This window comes from Zingiber officinale, chromosome 11A (genome assembly GCF_018446385.1).
Source record: "Zingiber officinale cultivar Zhangliang chromosome 11A, Zo_v1.1, whole genome shotgun sequence".
In the NCBI taxonomy this organism is placed as follows: domain Eukaryota; kingdom Viridiplantae; phylum Streptophyta; class Magnoliopsida; order Zingiberales; family Zingiberaceae; genus Zingiber; species Zingiber officinale.
In genome coordinates, this window is record NC_056006.1 from 57,165,635 (window position 1) to 57,178,872 (window position 13,238).

At 39.2% G+C, this 13,238-nt stretch overlaps 1 long non-coding RNA gene across 1 annotated transcript; it reads right to left on the minus strand.

Moving 5' to 3' along the window:
- Positions 1-6,828: 6,828 nt before the first annotated feature.
- Positions 6,829-7,400, minus strand: LOC122031147. Its single transcript, XR_006125756.1, has 4 exons — positions 7,251-7,400; positions 7,119-7,173; positions 6,939-7,037; positions 6,829-6,863 (listed from the first exon to the last, which is right to left on the minus strand). It is a non-coding gene; the product is annotated as an uncharacterized LOC122031147 (long non-coding RNA).
- Between the last annotated feature and the right edge of the window lie 5,838 nt (positions 7,401-13,238).

Genomic DNA, 13,238 nt, shown 5'->3' on the forward strand with positions numbered 1-13,238 from the left:
CAACAGAAAACAAGGTAATCAACACGCTACACTGCGGCCTAACACGAGAAGAGCTGAATCGGGTCGGACCGCATCAGAACGCTAAAGAATTATGGGACAAACTGATCGAACTGCACGAAGGAACGAGCGACGCAAAGGTAACAAAAAGAGACCTACTGTTAAATAAAATATTTAATATAAAAATGCAGGAAGGGGAAACGGCAAGTCAACTGCACGCGAGGATCAAGGACGTCCTCAACGGACTCCACGCAATAGGCCACCAGATGGAAAACAGAGATTTAATAAGGTACGCACTAAATGCCTTTTCTCGTAATAGCTTGTGGGCATCAATCGTAGATCCCTACAAAATTTCGAAAAGTCTAAGTTAAAATTAGACGAGCTTTTCTGTGAGTTAGAATTACATGAACAAACTAATGCAGCAGTCGAGAAAGGTATTGCTTTATTTGCAGGCTCATCCAAAGAAAAGAAGAGCAAGTCTGAATCTGAAGAAGATTCCGGTCAAGATTCCGAAGACAAAGAATACCTGGTGAACTTGGTAAGAAAAATGTTCACAAGGAGAAAAAGGAGCTTCAGCAAAAAGGACCTTCAAAAGATCAATTCTCCCGCGGAACAAAAGAATGTGACTTGCTTCGGATGCAATAAAAAGGGGTACTACAAGAACGAATGCCCAAGACTGAAATTCGACAAACCGAAGCCAACCAAAAAGAAGGCCCTCAAAGCAACGTGGGACGACTCCTCCTCGAACGAATCGGAGGTAGAAGAGCAGAAGCACCAGAGCCACCTCGTGCTGATGGCCCGCGAAGCTGAAACGGAAGACGAGTCGGGAGATGAAGACGGGTCCGAACCCGAATCAAGCCATGAGTCCGTACTCGTTTCCGAAGGCCCTGATGAGGTAAATTTCAATTTAAACGATTTTTTTTTAAAAATTATTTCCTGCTTAAATATTAAGTTAATTAAAATAGAAAATGAAAACAAATCACTCCTTGAGGAAAATCAAGACCTCAAGGAACAAATAAAAAATTCAAATCCAACTCAAGATCTAATACTTGAAGAGAATTCATCATTAAAATCAGAAATTAATAACTTAAAAGAAATACTAGAAAAATTCACTACAAGATCAAAAAATCTAGACTTAATCCTGAATAATCAAAAAGCATGTTATAATAAAACCGAACTTGGATACAAGTCGATCTCAAATAAAACCTTTAAATCATTAATAACCCAATACAAATCAACTAATCAAGCTTGGGTTCCGAAAGCGTGTTTAACCACGCAAGTAGGAATTAATCAATATTACATACCTAAAGAAAATATATATTATATAAACTCGAATAAACCAAATCAAAAACCAAAATACAAATTTAAATCAAAGAATTCAAAATTTAAAACTCAATAAAATATAAATTATCACCAAGTTAATTATAACTATAAAAGAAATAGACACAAACCTAAAATGAAAATTTAAATTAAAGGTCAATAATTCAGGGGGGGCTCCAGAATAGCTGACACCTCCAAAACTAACTTACCCGACAGGGTAACCCAAACAAACTAACCCGGCAAGGTGATTAGTGTTAGGATGTATACAAAAAGCATAGCTTTTGGTATAAACATTTATCTAAGAGTAAGAATCACATTGGTCAAATATCTACATTTACGATAAATGTAGTTGCTCAATTAATTTATATTGTAGATAACATGGTGTGTGGTGTCACACACAGAAGATCATGTTATCGGTTCCTTATAAATTATAAACAGTAGCTCACGACCAAGATGAAAAGGAACAAACCATTGGAAGGTCGTAGTGTAATTAGGTATTAGTTTATCTTAACTATATAATTACACTAGTACACTTAGAGTGTATTGAGTAGGACCATTTGAGGTCGTTCCTTTTATACTGACTTTATGAAGGAACAAAGACCTCAGTTATTATGGAAGTGTGTGCTCTTAATCCTAATATAATAACAAGCACATATATTTGATATTTATTTCTTTAATTTATCAATGGGTGAGATTTAGTTCGATAAATCAATAAGTCCGATAAGTTGGGAAATGATATCACTTATAGTGTTTGTTGTTGATTATAGAAGGAAACTGTGTCCTAGTGATCTATGTTGACAATGTCCCCAAGAGGAGCTCATAAGGATTGTCATGTTAAACCCTGCAGGTGGACTTAGTCCGACATGACGATGAAGTTAAGTGGTACTACTCTTGGAGCTAGATATTAATTAAGTGAGTTGTCAGTAACTTACTTAATTAGTGGACATTTGTTATCTTAAACACAGGGAGACTAACACACTCATAATAAGAAGGAGCCCAAAATGTAATTTGGGATTGGTGCGGTAGTTCAATAATAGTTCTCTAGTGGAATGAATTATTATTGATAAAATTAAGTTGTGTGTTCGGGGCGAACACGGGATGCTTAATTTTATCGGGAGACCAAAACCAATTCCTCCTCTCGGTCCCTATCGTAGCCTCTTAATTATAGAGTACTATACCCACCTTCTTACCCATCCTATAGGGGCCGGCCAAGCTAGCTTGGAGACCAAGCTAGGGCCGGCCAAAGTATTGGTTCATGGGTACTTCAAGGTGGCCGGCCCTAGCTTGGGTTCAAGCTTGGTGTGGCCGGCCCAAATTAAAATAAAAGGATTTTTATTTTTAAAAATTTTTCTTATGTGGATAACATGATTTAAAAGAGAGTTTAAAAATTTAAATCTTTCCTTTTATAAGATTCTACTAAAGATTAAGAGAAGAGCTAAATCTCTTCCTTATTTGTAGATTAAAAGGTTGATTTTAATTTTGGTAAAAACTTTCCTTTTAACCATGTTCATGATTTGAAAGAAAGTTTAAAAAATTAATAATTCTCTTTTATTAGTTTCTACAAAAGATTAAGAAAAGATTTGATATCTTTCCTTATTTGTAGATTGAAAAGAGATTTTAATTTTTAGAGATAACTTTCGGGAAATTATCCACATGTTTAAAGAAAGATTTAATTTATAAAATTTCCTTTTAACCAATCATGAAGGGATAAAAATTATTGGAGAAATTTTTTATAAAATTTCCGAAAGCAAATAAGGAAGTTTTAATTTGTGTTTAAAATTTTTATTTGCTTAGAGATTTGGTGTGGCCAGCCATTATAATAATGAGAAGAAAAATTATTTTTAATTAAATAAAATTTTCCTTTTCATGGTAAAGGAATTAAGGAAGTTTTTATTAAAATTTCCTTATTTTCCAAGACCAAGGATTATAAAAGAGGAGGTAGAGGAGCCTTCATGAAAGAACAACCTCTATTCTTTTCCTCCCTCTCTTCCTTGGTTTTGGTGGCCGGCCCTATTTATCTCCTCTCCTCTTGTTGGCCGAAACCTATCTTCTTGGTGGAGCTCTTGTTTGTGGTCGGATCAAGGAAGGAGAAGAAGAAGAGAAAGCAAGCCTCGTCTCTAGCATCCGTTGGAGCATTGGTGGTGGTCGAAATTCTTCATCCTTGAAGAAATTTATTGTGGCCGAAATCTAGAAGAAAGAAGGAAGGTGGAAAGGTGGTTCTCATCTCGGAAGATCGTTGCCCACACAACGTCCGAGGTTAGAAGAGGAATACGGTAGAAGATCAAGAGGTCTTTGTCTTCAAAAGAAAGGTATAACTAGTAATGTTTTTCCGCATCATGCTAGTTTTATTTCTTTCTAAAAATACCAAATACAAGAGGCATGCGATTCTAGTATTTCGAATTTATTTTCAATGTTATGTTCTTTGGTTTTTCTTTTTCCTTGTGATTTGATTGTTTTTTTTTTGTTGACCTAAAGTTATTTAAGGAAATTAAATATTAGCTTTCCTTAAAAGGCTTTGTCTAGTCGGTGGTGGTTGCTCCCATATCCAAGAAGGTCATGTGCCTCGCCACGTCAGTACTGGAAGCTAATTTTGGAAATTAATATTTAATAGAATTAATAACCTATGTGATTTGGATCGAAAGTGTTAAGTTTCGCAGGAGATCCATGTCTAAACCTAAAAGAACAAATAAATTAAACTTTGGATCAAACGTGTTAAGTTCTGCAGGCGATCCAAGTTTAATTTAAAAGAACACATGGTAGCTAGGAAAAGGTTCAGATCTTTGTACAAAATTTTTGTACAGTGGAACCATTAGGTTTTCCGAGTAGCAACCAACAATTGGTATCAGAGCTAGAGTTTTGCCTCTGTGTATTTGGTATTAGTTTAATTATGCACATGTCATACATAATTTAGGTAGGATAATAGTAGGATGTGCTAACTTTGTGGATGCAGGATCTGTCACGCCCCCAAAGGAGTCCCTGTCAGACAAAAATCCGACAGCATCTCCCCTGTACCGGTGACAATATGAAGCATCACTACAAACAAGATATACATCAGCCACATGCGGCTGGAATATTTATATACACAACCACGCAGTTATAATAACAGCCCACACGGCTGGAATGAAACAATCACAACCACGCAGTTATATATAAAACAGCCCACACGGCTGTACAAAACAAACCAACACAGCGGAAAAACGAAAACGGAAAGCCCGATACAACGCAACCAACACACTGCTAGCCGGCTAGGCTTTATACAACAACCATAACAACAAATACAACAACAACCAAATACCACACATATCGAATACAAATAAAGATATACCAAAACCCGAAACGATCGTCGGATGTGACGTAGGACCCGGCAGACAGGATACTCCGAGCGACACTCCAACCATCTACCTGAAAACATAAAGATATACATGCGGTGGTGAGTATAGGTAACTCAGCGGGTAATAGACAAGATAGTGCATGGTCCATAAACAAAACATGGAGATCACAAGTATACAGTCTCAGTAGGGAATAAAGAACATGATCATACTATCATAATCAATGCAACTAAACATATCTGACATAATCACCTGACATATAAACTGTACAAACCACAACTAACACAATGACAGATACATACCCAATCTGGAATCGACGCAAGGTACAAAGATCAGTAACTCACTGGATCCGCAACAGATATACCCGTGACACCTGTAAATATAAGTACATATACATGTAAAATAAATGACATGTATGCAGCATGACAACCATATGCAACAATCATATCGCAAACAAATGCAACATACCACAAACACATGCAACTAGTATCTAGTAGGCATGTATGCAAATATAACCCCCAGATGCACCGTGCATCATATGCAAAAGTGCATGCATGCTCCATGGTCACCCCCGCCACCTCTCCGAACACCACGACCCCTGTATGGCCGAGAGGCTTGGGTCTGTGACGACTGTACTACCCTCCAGCCCACTATATAGTGGTCGAGGCGGACAGTCCGCTAATAGCTATCTAGCTAAATAGCATCAGGGTCCCTGACTGCTCACAACGCCGGATCTCACTAAACCTCGTGACCGGGTGGCACGACAGGACGAGCGGCAACTACTCTAGCTACCACTACCCATGAGTGGCCGAGTGTGCGGCGCTAAACCAAACCAACTGACGACTCTCTCACCACAAGGGAGACAATGGTCATCAGATGCAATGAATGATGAACATGATATATATATATATAAAATCATCATCCATGCAATAACTCCAAACCTCATAAATACCCCCAACATGAGTATAATCGTCATGATACCTCCATGTATCCCACCAAACATATGTACATACTACACATGTATAATCAACCAAAAATCTCCAATAATCCCACCAGACACATGTACACAAAAGATAAGTACAATCAACATGTATCCTCCAATAACAATACAACAGACATGTGTATATACTCTAAACATACAATCAACACAACTCCTCCAAAAGTACATGACACATACGTATGTACACACCACATGTAAATGTACGGTCAACAAGATAACTCCTATGACACATACCCATCTATGTACGGTCCCCATCATATACCCAATCAAGATGGTAATACCAACAACCCGACAATTCCTACAAGACATACTCTATACGTGTAATCACAATAGAGTAGATATCAAGAGTGGAGACAGATACGAATTAATAGATCATCACAAAGGTCAAGCATAAGTATCATGCAGGAAAAACAGCAATCGATCATGATATAAGATAAAACAGCCTAAACCATCACATAATAGCCATGCACTAAGATCAAGAAAAACTAAGTAGAGGCCAAGGAAGAAATACCCGCCTTTAAAAAGATAGATCGTGTCAAGTAATCCCACGTCGAGACGCTCGTCCCGAATCCAAGTCCTGCGATCATATAATGTATTTAGCTAATAATATAAGGAGTAAATAACTAAATAAAATCTCCAACCTAATTAGGGGAAACCCTAATCGAACAATCACCACACTAATCAAATCCCTTCATGAAATAGTCCAATCCAATTAGTTAACTATTTTTGTTAACATACTTCAATTTAATCTAAGAGAGCATGGACCAACAATCCTATCAATCCATTAACTCTTGTCACCATAATTGATTATCCTAACCATACGAATCAATCCACTTACTTCTACTAATTAGCAACTAGCTAAGCATCCAACTAACCAGATAAAGAAGCCAAACAAATCTATTAACTTCTCAATTCTAATCACTTATTGCATACCTCTACATTCCCCTTACCTCTTCTTCTTCAGTAGCTACTGATGACATAAATCAGATGGAGCTAGCATCTAGCTATCGGTGACGTGGTGGCTGAAAGCCAACGAAGCCTCTGCCATTCAAACAAATTCCTACAATTCATTAGAAACCTAATCTAGCAATATAACAATGAAACTAATAGAATTACCCTACTGGACATTACTTACCTTAAGGTTTGGTAGCAAAATCCAAATCTCACAACCCAACAAGACCTCTGCCGGCAGCTACCAAGAAGCCCTACACCAATTCCTTCCAAAATCAAATCCAACACTTAGCTGTAGAGCCCTTACTTACTAAAACCCTACATAACAATACAACACTCACCTCAATCGATCTCAAATTCCCCAGCCGAGACTCCCACAGCTTCCAGCATTGGAAACAAGGCAGTGATCGGCACAAGCACTGTACCAACTAACACCTCCTCTGATCCAGAATAAGAAGCTTATCAAGATCGAAGTTAACTAAACAAGATCTTTGAAGCTTTACGATTTGAATGAAGCCTACCTTGATCGACTACCTCCGGATGGTGTTGTCCCAATCTGATCCAGCAAGTGTGGAGCTGCAGATCAAATTCCAATGAACAAATCACAGAGAAGAACAAGGAGAATAACCGGCTGGGAGCGATGCGATTCAAACCTCGCTGTGCCCTAGATCGGATCCCACCGATCGAGCGCAAAAATGGCCGAGAAGGCGATCACTCCACCGGGGAAGGCTTGGACAGCGTCAGCACCTTCAAGATTCGGGCAACAATCCTCAGGCGACGCGGTGAGGCTGAAATTGTCGGGGGAAACCGTCGGCGTCGGGTCGCCCGTGAGAGAGAGCAATCGGGAAAGAGGAAACCGAAATGTGAGGAAGAACCAGCCACTTGTTTACCCTTCAAAGCTCCGTTTTTTAATGATACGGCGACCACCGAGAGGCGGAGAGGAGAAATCGCCGGAGAGGGGGAGATTTCGGGTGAGATTTAAGGAGGAGATCGGGGAGATCGAGAGAGGGAAGAAGTGGGTTCGGGTGAAGAAAGGGGGAAACGACGATTTGGGGGAAAAAGGGAATAAAAGAAAATGAATTTATAATTGAAAACATTTTCTCACTTAAATGGGTATCCCAAACAGGCTTTATCCGCGCTCGCCGATCAATCCCCTCAATACCCTCCGTATAAGCTCCGAAAAATTCCCTGAAAATTTCTAAAAATTCTGAAAAAATCCAATAAGATTTTCCATCCAATAATATTTATTATTTATTTTTGCGGTATCTTACATTCTCCCCACTAATAAAAATTTGGTCCCCAAATTTATCGATCAACTCAGGATCCTCCTCCAAGGGTAACATCCAAATCATATACTTATATACCACTCACTCCAAGTATAATAACCAAACAACATCCTCATCTACTACTCCACCCTAGTATCATAAACATATCTCCAAGCAAGATAATCCACCTCCAATTGAATAGCGATGACTCTGTGGCGATGAGCACACACTGCATCTGCTACTTCCACACTGTTACCTAACCGATCGTGGATTAATCAACTACCTCCGAAATCCAAAATTCACTATCAATAGATCCTCCAACACCAATATAAATCGCTCAAACTATCCATCAGTCTGAGATGAAAATCTATACTAAAGTGAAACTCCTAATCCAAAGTCTGCTGTAACCAAAATCAAAACCATGACACGAAATCACTAATCTCCATCCAATACAACCCTCAGAGATATACCATAAGGATCCGGTAATCTCTCTACAATATGATCCTGTTACTCAATCCAAAGAATCTATCCTACAAATAGATAACTAGGGAGCAAAGTAGTCAACTAACTAATGATTGCCCAAATCGCATCACATCCCCTCGTCTGGGTAATCACACAATAAGGTCCATCAAAACATGCTCCAAACTCCACTCCAAAATACGAGTCTACTGAAACAATCCTACTGATATTCGATGTTCAGCCTCCACTTGCTGACACCCAAGACATCAAGCTACAAAATCCGCGATGTCTTTCTTAATGTCATTCCCCAATAGGAACGTTCTAAGTCTCTATACATCAGCGCCAACCGAATGTATCACAAATCCAAATCAAGGTGTTTCCTGCAGAACTCCTCCCGGATAAGAAGTGATTCGAAAACACACCCAATCTCCCATAGAGATAAAGAATCTAATTCTCGTTATACGAGAATTCTAACTACTGACACGAGACTACTCTGCTCATGCTACATCGAAACCGCAACGACTCTAAGATACGATACATCGTGTAGAGTACAAATCCATCTACACGAAAGTAATACTAAGATAGGTGCAGCTATCTAAACTGATCTCGTAAGCATCTATCCAGAAAATTTTATACCCTCCTAGATAGTCCATCAACAACATAAATACCGGAGGAAACCCTCAACTAATCTCCGATAATATCCATCCCGACCACGAAAGGAACAAATAATCCCCGGTATAGACTACGCCTACTCCCAACCGATAACAACCTCTATCTCCTATGGATCCACCGATATCCTCTACTACACACAACGTGTCTCGTAAACTCGTAAAAGACAATCACAATACGTACTACTAACTTCACATATAGACGTTCTCGTCGAAACATCCCTAGAACTATACGAAGCTAGTGTACGTGATCCACCTCGGATCGGGAATAGATCACAACATCACCAATAAAGACAATGAAAACTGATCCAAACACCCTAATGATACCAAGTACATCGAGTCCATAAAAACATCTAGGGTACTGTAAGCCTAAACGATAAAACCATAGACTCATAATATCCGTACAACAAACACTCTCAACCCCAAGATCCCCAACAAATCTGTGATCCGATCACTAACTACAAATCATCAAATCCATAAATATCACAGACATACTACACTCCATGTCACTATCAACATAAAACACCAAATAATAGATCATCAAATCAAATATCCACTAATAGATCCTCAAAAGATAACATATCACCACACCTGACCCCAATAACCATCAATCAAAATCATCCTCAACATCAATCAATCATACCAGATAGTCTCCTAAACAAAGATAGAGAAAAAGGAAAGCATCCAACCCTCAACACCTACTGCCAACAAACTAAATGTATCCTAAAAAAGTCTGTCAGATCTCATCATCTCATCCTTTCTGATAATCAAATATCCATAGTAAAGGAATGCCAATCCAAAATCAAAGGGTCACACAATCTCTTGACTAAGAGTCTACTCATCCAAAGCGCATCAACATCACCCTCATAATCATCCTATATATATCCCTCGACAAAAGCTGATGAAAGGATCGAATCCTCTATCCTAAAATATAGACTACAAGATCAGGTAGAATGATCAAATGGTCAAGATTTTGAGTTACTTGATAGAGACAATGTTAGATGAGTCGTCTCACCATTGTCTTGTACCCCTTATTACTGTGATTGCTCCATCTGAGGTTCAGTAACCTCCAGTATCGAGCAATGCACACGAGGTAAAGAGGTACTCTCTCTCCAAACACCTCAAGGAAATCACTAAGTGATGACCTGATCTCCAAAAACATTCTCTGCTTCTTCCTTCACGTGGTACCGGGTCACGTAAAGGTTAAGCAGCTAATTTCAACTCTCTCATGTCGGTACAAATCATATATCCAAATGTACTCTCCAACTCATACACCCTAGTAATGGTTGTATCTCAAAGTGTTAAGCAGGTAGCTTTACACTTTTTCCCACCGTACGGTATTCTATCTGAATGTACCTTCTAAGTCATCCTACCAGGTACAGACAGTCCATGGTCAAAGTCCCCATGGAATCGGATACATCGATCCTCTATAGACTGACTAAGCTGATAATGGTATACGGCCAATTCAGTCATTTCTACACCGATACAAGTCAAAACACCTAACCAAGCATGAAACATCCCAAAGATAAGAATCTCTAAAAGTAGAGTAAGTCAGTCCCCTACTGGTCGGACCAACAAAATAAATCGATCATCTCCTAACTGATCCAATAAGAGTAAATCAATCATCCACTGATGAAACTAACTAAGGTAAATCAATACCCAACCACCAAAGTCAACCTGGGTAAATCAATCCTCTACAGACAGAACTAAAAGAATCCAAATAAGTACTCTACTGATCGAACTAACAGGAACACATAACCAACTAAAATAAGTCAATCCTCAACTGTCCAAGTCAACAAGGATAATAAGTCAAACCATAACTACACAAGTCAACCAAGTAAATCAATCCTCAACAGGAGTAAACCTGTACTCTACTAACTGAGTCAATATGAGTATACCAACACCATCAACTACCCAGCTAATAGTAATAGAGACTGGTATGTGACTCTAACTCTCAGCCAACTCGTAGTAACAGACACTAAAACTACTGGTAGTAGGATATGGCAAATCCCTTGAGACTGTAATCCTTGATCTCCATTAGGTCAACCGTGATCAGTGATTGACCCAACACATACAATGCATGCTACAAACAAATAGGCATGTACTAACCAGAGGATACTAACACACATCATAACTATATGGGCAACAATACATACATCAACAGAAATGCATGATAACAATATGCAAACATACCTCCTATAGCCTGGAGATGTCCTGCTGCTGCCTGGTCCCAAAACCCGAAAAGTCACATCAAGAAAACCGAATCACGAAATCCAAAACACGAATAATAGGCATCGTACCTACTCTGATACCAAAAATTGGTATTAGATAAATCTCGAAAATCTAAAACGCATAGCAAGTATCGTAAACCTGCTCTGATACCACTAAATTGTCACGCCCCCAAAGGAGTCCCTGTCAGACAAAAATCCGACAGCATCTCCCCTGTACCGGTGACAATATGAAGCATCACTACAAACAAGATATACATCAGCCACATGCGGCTGGAATATTTATATACACAACCACGCAGTTATAATAACAGCCCACACGGCTGGAATGAAACAATCACAACCACGCAGTTATATATAAAACAGCCCACACGGCTGTACAAAACAAACCAACACAGCGGAAAAACGAAAACGGAAAGCCCGATACAACGCAACCAACACACTGCTAGCCGGCTAGGCTTTATACAACAACCATAACAACAAATACAACAACAACCAAATACCACACATATCGAATACAAATAAAGATATACCAAAACCCGAAACGATCGTCGGATGTGACGTAGGACCCGGCAGACAGGATACTCCGAGCGACACTCCAACCATCTACCTGAAAACATAAAGATATACATGCGGTGGTGAGTATAGGTAACTCAGCGGGTAATAGACAAGATAGTGCATGGTCCATAAACAAAACATGGAGATCACAAGTATACAGTCTCAGTAGGGAATAAAGAACATGATCATACTATCATAATCAATGCACCTAAACATATCTGACATAATAACCCGACATATAAACTGTACAAACCACAACTAACACAATGACAGATACATACCCAATCTGGAATCGACGCAAGGTACAAAGATCAGTAAACTCACCGAATCTGCAACAGATATACCGGTGACACCTGTGCAATATAAGTACGACTGCATATACATGTAAAATAAATGACATGTATGCAGCATGACAACCATATGCAACAATCATATCGCAAACAAATGCAACATACCACAAACACATGCAACTAGTATCTAGTAGGCATGTATGCAAATATAACCCCCAGATGCACCGTGCATCATATGCAAAAGTGCATGCATGATCCATGGTCACCCCTGCCACCTCTCCGAACACCACGACCCCTGTATGGCCGAGAGGCTTGGGTCTGTGACGACTGTACTACCCTCCAGCCCACTATATAGTGGTCGAGGCGGACAGTCCGCTAATAGCTATCTAGCTAAATAGCATCAGGGTCCCTGACTGCTCACAACGCCGGATCTCACTAAACCTCGTGACCGGGTGGCACGACAGGACGAGCGGCAACTACTCTAGCTACCACTACCCATGAGTGGCCGAGTGTGCGGCGCTAAACCAAACCAACTGATGACTCTCTCACCACAAGGGAGACAATGGTCATCAGATGCAATGAATGATGAACATGATATATATATATATAAAATCATCATCCATGCAATAACTCCAAACCTCATAAATACCCCCAACATGAGTATAATCGTCATGATACCTCCATGTATCCCACCAAACATATGTACATACTACACATGTATAATCAACCAAAAATCTCCAATAATCCCACCAGACACATGTACACAAAAGATAAGTACAATCAACATGTATCCTCCAATAACAATACAACAGACATGTGTATATACTCTAAACATACAATCAACACAACTCCTCCAAAAGTACATGACACATACGTATGTACACACCACATGTAAATGTACGGTCAACAAGATAACTCCTATGACACATACCCATCTATGTACAGTCCCCATCATATACCCAATCAGCATGGTAATACCAACAACCTGACAATTCCTACAAGACATACTCTATTCGTGTAATCACAATAGAGTAGATATCAAGAGTGGAGACTGTATACGAATTAATAGATCATCACAAAGGTCAAGCATAAGTATCATGCAGGAAAAACAGCAATCGATCATGATATAAGATAAAACAGCCTAAACCATCACATAATAGCCATGCACTAAGA